At 37.1% G+C, this 7,722-nt stretch overlaps 1 long non-coding RNA gene across 1 annotated transcript; it reads left to right on the plus strand.

The window, feature by feature from the left end:
- The first annotated feature begins 5,697 nt into the window (after nt 1–5,697).
- On the plus strand, nt 5,698–7,060 carry LOC132607471 (uncharacterized). Its single transcript, XR_009570293.1, has 2 exons — nt 5,698–5,825; nt 6,215–7,060. It is a non-coding gene; the product is annotated as an uncharacterized LOC132607471 (long non-coding RNA).
- The last annotated feature ends 662 nt before the right edge of the window (nt 7,061–7,722 follow it).

Raw genomic sequence — 7,722 nt, forward strand, 5'->3', positions numbered from 1 at the left:
TTTACAAGCTATTTCGTGAAATCATGATTTCAAGACAAGTACAAGTTAATTCACGAAAGTTATGGGCTTCTTAGCCAACTATATTATTTTCATATTCGGGAGTTGTATTAATACCGAAAAGGATCAGATAGCCTGAAACTACGTATGCCAACGTAGGATAAGGATCGCTCCTCCCAGATAGGACGATTCCTTCATATTTTCTCCATTGAGGGATTTTGGATCCATTTATGTCAGATTCATGTATCGTGCCCCGGCAAGGTACGAGATAGCTTAGCTGATCGGGCAGAGATCAGACTCCACGTTTCTCCCCGTGGTGGATCATGTCGGTATTACAGATTATCTCATGCTTACAGTACTCATGTTTATGTCCAGTTCCAGTACTCAGTTTCAGTTTCAATTTCATGTTTATGTACTCATACTCATGTTCATGTCCAGGTTTTCAGTTTCAGTTCTTATCATGTTATTTCACGTCCCATGTTATTCCATTCAGTTGTTTTATATACCAGTACATTCAATGTGCTGACCTCCCCTTTTTATTGCCCGGGGGCCTGCATTTCACGATGCAGGTACTAATATACAGGACGACACATCTACTCAGTAGGACAACATTCGTATCAGCCTATTGGTGAGCCCCATCTCATTCGGGGTTTAGTCAACTTTTGTTTTATGATTAATTATGCATCTAAAGGTATGCTGGGGGCCTTGTCCCAGTAAGTATGTTTTCCAGTCAGACTCATGATAGAGGTTTCCTAGACTAGACAAGTCAGTTATGTCATGCCAGACATTTGGAGTCGTATAGCCATTTTGGCTCACTCATGTTTAAACAAGTATTTTTATTAAGTATTATCACTTACCATGTTTTATAAAGGCTCATTATGCATTTATGTTATATTCCGCTTACGTTATGTATCATGATGATTCAGCAAGCCATGTCGTTCGCTCGGTCACATGCAGTCAGGTACCGAGTGCCGTGTTACATCCAGGCCATGGTTCGGGGCGTGACAAATCCTTTCAATTCAGCAAGGATAACAACATGTCCATAAAACAACACAACTTTAAATTTAACCATTTAATTCCTCCATAATGCTACTAAAATCAATTCACCATTCTTACTCAAAACATCCCTCTTACACGACTCAATTTATAATTCAACATCAATACACATAACCTTTTACTTTTAACACATAATTCACAATAATAATAACAACAACCACAATCAAACCAATTTCTAACTTAAACAACTTCAATTCTGTCCATTTCAACACCAACACTTAATCATGAAATTTTCTTACTTCCAATTCCACTTTATACAATTTTAATCTTTCCATTTTCACATCATTAATCCAACTATGTCATAAAGTGAGAAGATCTTACCTTAATTTAATCGGAGCAAATTCTACACTCGCTTGCACCAATTGCACCGCCTCTTCTTTCTTCAATTTAAATCCTAACTTGTCGCTTCCTTTGGGACATTTAAATCACCTTGGAGATTTAATCAATTTTTTTTTAACAGTGGCGGCCGTGAACAGTGCGCTACCATGAATAGTGGCGCCGTGAACAGTGGCGCCGCCGTGAACTTCTCTCTCCTTAAGCTTGAGAGCTCCTCTCTCTATCTCTAGGGTTTAATGTTGTGGAGAAGATGAAATGGATTATGACTATCTAATTAGTCATCCATTATACTTATATATGTTGTCTTATAGAGTGACACATGTCCCACTTATAGCATGGGCCAATCAAATTTAGCCATGCCATGAGTGGGGCCCACGACCACTAACACTTAATTCATGACTAATTAAACTTTTAATCCCATTTAATAATCTAATCATGGTATATTAATCCCAACTTTCCATTAATATTTTTACACTAAGTAAAATTTATAAACAATTCATGTTCTCATAAAAATCGGGAATTAAAGATTTCTACTTCGTGCCCGAAAATGATCTCATCTTTCACTTGAGTTGATTCTTTTGCGAATAACTCGACCTATAAAATTACGGGATATGTTAGAACCTGTATTTTTGTACAGTGGAATAATCTGGATTTATTACGATAAGTTAAGGACAAAAAATTATTTCGGGATACAAAGTCGGGATTCTTGACCTTCGATTTTATTTTGATATATATGTGGTGCATGAATTTATTGGTATGGAACAATTAGAAAAATTTGGGACCAAAAGTGATAAAAATTGGAAGATAAAAATTATCCAAAATTTCCATGGTTGGCTCACACAAATGGTGTTCAATTTTAATTGGTCCACCACATTGTGTGGGCCACAAACAATAAGAGATATTGTGGGGAATTAAAAAGATGACCTTAAGTCATCTCCTCACCATTCTATACTTAGTAAAAAAAAAAAGTGGAAGAACCAAGGGGGGGCTCATGGCTAGGAGCAAGAAAACCAACACCCATTTCTTTGCCTTCAAAAATTAATTTCTTGGTGTTAACCCACTATATTGAAGTCCCTAAGTAGCGTGGAAGAGTTGTTTGGGTCATCTAACCATTCATTGTATCCAATTGCAAACCCTAGGCTATTGTAAAGTTGAAGAAGAAAAGGTAAGATTTGATTTTGTTTTTGTGTTATGAAGGTTATATCCATGTTGTAGTATGTTATAATGGAGGAAAATCATGAAATATGAAATGTTGGAGGTGAGTTGTGTATGTGGAGCTTGAGCCGTGTAAATGGGTGTTGTTGTGTTGTGATTGAAATTATGAATTAATGCCTAGTTAGTTGATTATGATCATTGTAAGGTGAAGAACAATTGAGAATCATCCATATATGTATATGTGTAGTGTTAGCCGAAAATGGGTCACCTTATGTGCCAAGAATTGAATTAGTATCGCTTATTGTTTAGCCGTCGTCGCCATGAATTCTATGTTGGAAATGAAAGTTTATTGACTCAAATTGATGTTGTAAATATTGCGGACTGATTTGGAGGTTGTTGTACATTTAATGTAAATTGTGTATTGATGAAAATAGCATTGTTAGAATGTAAATTGTAGATACAAACCATGATTTGGAAATGAAGAAAAAGTTAGGGGGGCTGTCTCGGTTAGGGGCTGTTTCGGGTAGCTTGGGAAAATTTATGGATTGTTGGAAAAATTGTATAAATTGCTTAGAATGTCTTGAAATGTTTTTGGTATGGGTTCGGGTTAGTATGTGAGCGTATAAGCGTCGATTTTGGCTTGAAGGTAAGTCGTCGAATTGAATTTATGAAAGTTGATGAATGATGGAAAAGAGAGCTATTATTGTTGTATTACCTTTTGGATTGATTATTAATGTTGTTAGGTTGGTTGTTGTTGTTGATTGATATGGCCGAGTTAAATTCTCGGGGTAGCCTATTTACAGGGGAAATGCTGCCTAAATTTCTGTAGAATTAAGGGCGAAATTGGAATTTAATGCCCAAAAAGTCTTTAGCTAATGTTTGGCATTTTATGGCTTGTTTATAGATCGTGGGCAGCCCGAATCATAGGTTGGATTTAGCTTGAGTTTGGATCGTATTGGAGAGCGTTTGAGGTATGTAAAGTAATCTTCCTTCTTCGGCATGCCTTAGTTAAAATAGGCTATGATATAAGCCTCGAGGAAACTCTATTGTCACAATCCGAGCATGTTTATGAATCGCATTTGTTCTTTGGCATCCTTGCCTTGTCATGGCAAAACATTGATCCTTATGTTCTTGGAATCCATAATTTGTAAAGATTACATGAAAGCTGATTTTTGTTTTAAAGTTCATTCTTTAGCGATTCCAAAACTTCAAACGCCCATAATTTCCTCAGAAAAGCTCGGATTGCTTTGAAATTTTCGTAGGAGTTTGTATGATATAAAATGAGTATGTTTTTCATAGGCGGGCTCAGTTCGGGTTTATACTCGTCCGTGGGTCCCGCGACGCCCTTTTATGTAAATTCGACAACTTTGAAATAAAAAGTGATAATTATTATTCCGATTTCGAATATGACTATTTTACTTATCCTTCGGATTTATAGTAATGATTTTATGCATATGATTCCTCACTACTCCGCTCGTGCCTAATATGATATCATTCGCCGGTTCCCGAGCCAGTTCTGTTGTCGTGCGCTTTGTGATACATTCCGGTGTTATGCTGTGTTTATGGTTCACCGTGCTCCTCGCTCGAGGGCCGGGTTCCACTTATGTTTGGCGTTATGCTGTGCTTGGCGTTATGCTGTGTTGTGATGTGTGACGGGGATTCGGAGATTTGAAATTTTCTGGTGTTATGTTGTGTTGTGGCGCCATCGACAGGCGGGCGACCACATTTTCCTGTGCCCTATGCATAATTTATACTTTGGAAATAAACATTTTTGATATTTTTTTATATGTATTATTTTCTATATATCTGATTCGATTATTGTTCAGATCTATTTCTGTACCTTCTGCTTTGCATACTCAGTACATATTTCGTACTGACCCCCTTCTCCCGGGGCTGCGTTTCATGCCCGCAGGTACGGACGCACAGCCTGGTGATCCACCTGTTTAGGACACCCCCTTCTGTTAGTCGGAGTGCTCCTCTCATTCCGGAGTTTATATTTTTGGTATAAAATTGTTAGTGCATTTGTATATATTCGGTCATGGGTACGGCGGGGCCCTGTCCCGTCATATGATTCTATCTGTCTGTTTAGAGGTCTGTGGACATGGTTGTGGGTTGTGCCTACCTCAGTTTAGTTGTGTTTGTATACATTGTGTTTGGGCGACCCTATTCGCCGCGGCGGCCGGCCCGCATATGTATATCTGTTGTGTGGTTGGCCCTGTGTGGCCTTTGTTGGTATTTTCTGCGTGCAGGATTATTTTGGATAGTCAGTAAAACAAAGGAAACTCTGCCGAATTTTTTTTGGAAATTATCCAATTTGAAATATAGCCTTGCCGGCTTCTGCTATATACTTGAATGCGTTTGTCATGATTTGAGATAGCGTTTGATAGATGTGTTTGGGTGCCATATCGAGCACTAGTCACGGCCTACGGGGTTGGGCCGTGACAGGATATAACAACAGGTAGACGGCGCAGACCTCTAGGAGTTATTAGCAGAGTTACAAGAGCACTCCACTATTTCGGAGGTGCCAGTCGGACTATGCTTTTGTGTATATATGTATATGTCTAGTTCTCCAGTAGAGGCTCGTAGATACGTACGTGTGGGTAACATGGTCTCACGATATTACTATGGTGTATATGTTATTATTTTGATAGCCGAAGGGCGAATGTATATAAAGCAATTATGTTTCTTTACAAAGTATGATTTTCATATATTTCGTCTATAAATTCGAAAAGAGTGTTTACTGAGTAAAATAAGCATTAAAGGGAGCGGTGCTCGGCGGTTAGCCCCGGGTACCCGTCGCGGCCCCTAGCTGGGTCGTGACAAGCCCAAAATCGTTAAAATAAGATCGAAAGATTCAACTAAAGAAGAGGAAACTATGGAAAGGAAAAATTTACTTGAATTGGCTTATATTGGAAGTATTAGCTTACAATTGGGGTTGGCTTGACTTGGTTACAAATGACTAAGGTCACCCCTATTTATACTTGTCTAGGGATGCTTCTAGATAAATCCATAAGAAAAATCTAATCATCTTTATCTCTACTACTCTAGAATATCTAAATTTTTCTTTAGAATAATTATCCAAGATCATATACTAGACTATTCTAGATAATTCTATCATCAATTATATATATATATATATATATATATATATATACACTTTATTTTTTCACTCTGTTCCATTTTCTTTGTGTTTTCGAAGCAACCCTTTGCACAAGGATAGCGTCAAAGCTCTTTTCGTTTGTCACTTACCGGACTGCTCAAATCCATCTTGCCCCTACCTGGTACTTGTCCAAGTTTCACAGGTTTCAACTTTCAATTCATATGTATCACTGTTGGTTTTTAGTAGGAAACCCTATATCCCGTTCTGCTAGTTCCTCTGATACTTTGACTTGATACTTCGAGGATTATATGCCCTCTAATGTCTAGATCCTTCCTTATAAAGAAAAAAGTCTAGATCCTTTGATATGTCAAATTTTGTTGTGCTGAAGATCTTGTATGGTCTAGAACATGTTTGTTTTTGAGTTTTTGGATCTATATAGATGTTACAGTATAACGGGCTACGGGTTATATATGCTTTTGGCTATTGAAGATTGGTTTTTGAAGTCATTATGAAATCCAAGCGTTGCTATGAATTATGATCTCACTCTCCCTGCTGTGATTCACTATATAGGTATCCCGATTGAGTAATAAGCGTGGTGATGAAGTGTTTTGATGAGATTATCTAAATTCTTCAGTTGCTGAAAACCTTGTCAGGTGGTGTTTTGATGGGTTGGGGCATATGGCAGTAACCGGCGTATGCTGAAGCAAGTGAGGCTTGAGACTTGACCAAGCGCGTTCAACATTGTTACATGTTGAGCTTCTTTCTGTATCTCTAAGTAATGTGAAATCAATGACCATCATCGTTACCAATTTTATAGAGATCGCCATAAAATGTGTGGCGATGGAAATTCTTTTGAAAGTTTTCATTATATGCTATTTACGTATGGAACATTACCTGGTCTTGATATTGATTTGCTTTAATGGCATCTACGGCAGAATTTAAGTACTTTGGTAGTATCACATGATTATGCAGCTATTGGCTCTCATGCTGTTTTGCTCGGACTTCGATGGCATCCCATTTCAGGTCAAATTTCTGTAATGTTAAAGCCGGGAAATCTGAAGTTGTGGTTTCAATTCCTTTGATAAGCACTTGGATGCATGCTAAGGAACTTACAAGATATACCTTAGCACACTTTGCTTCCTAGTTGTGTCGTATATTCAGGTAGTTGGCTGATGATTTTCAATTCTAGACATGTCACAAGTTCGAGCAGAAGAACTAAATAGCTGTCAAGTGTTTGAAGTTTTTACTTTATTTGCTTCAAATTGGGCCAAGAGGATGTATAAAAGATTAATGAGTTGATCTTTACATGAACTAAAGTTTGTTTTCTAGTACGTTTTACTTTGCAGAACGTTATTCGTTTAAGTGTAATGGTGTAATTATTGTTTAATTATTTGATTCGATTCATTGATGGTGTTAGTTTTAGGCAGACACAGCGCCAGTGGCTGAATTTTTCTCGTCTGTCTGGATGTTTCTTTGACGATCTCCTATCAGTATGAAACACTCATCTCTATCCATTTTTACATTAAATCATTTTGTCTCAACTTTAAGAGGAGTACTAGTCACAAATTGAGACATTAATATTCATGATAAGTACTGTAATACAAATATAGATCACACACACATTATGTATTTTTTGGTGGTTAGAACATCTTCAAATTACATCACTTGCTCTAGTAAAGAAGTACTCTAAATGGTTATGAGCCTGTTTGAATGGGCCTAACAAAGCAGCTTATAAGTTGTTTTAGATAAGCTAAGTCAATTAGCTTATAAGTTGTTTTAGATAAGCTAAGCTAAATGGATTCAATTATTTTTTTGAGCTTATTTTAAGCTCAAAATGGCTTATAAGCTAGCTAGCCAAACACTCAAAAAAACTAAGCTGTTTTCAGCAACTTATAAGTTAATCCAAACGGGCTCTATATCATGATTTTTGTGTTGATGAACAATGTAGTACAACATTTAGTTAAAGATTTCTCAAACCATTCTATTTACTCAACATTTAGTAAGTTCCTCACATATTTTCTCTATAGCAACTCAAATCTATTACTGTTTCGATTCATATAGACTTTTGTGATTAGTTA

The sequence above is a fragment of the Lycium barbarum genome, chromosome 8, assembly GCF_019175385.1.
Source record: "Lycium barbarum isolate Lr01 chromosome 8, ASM1917538v2, whole genome shotgun sequence".
Taxonomy (NCBI): domain Eukaryota; kingdom Viridiplantae; phylum Streptophyta; class Magnoliopsida; order Solanales; family Solanaceae; genus Lycium; species Lycium barbarum.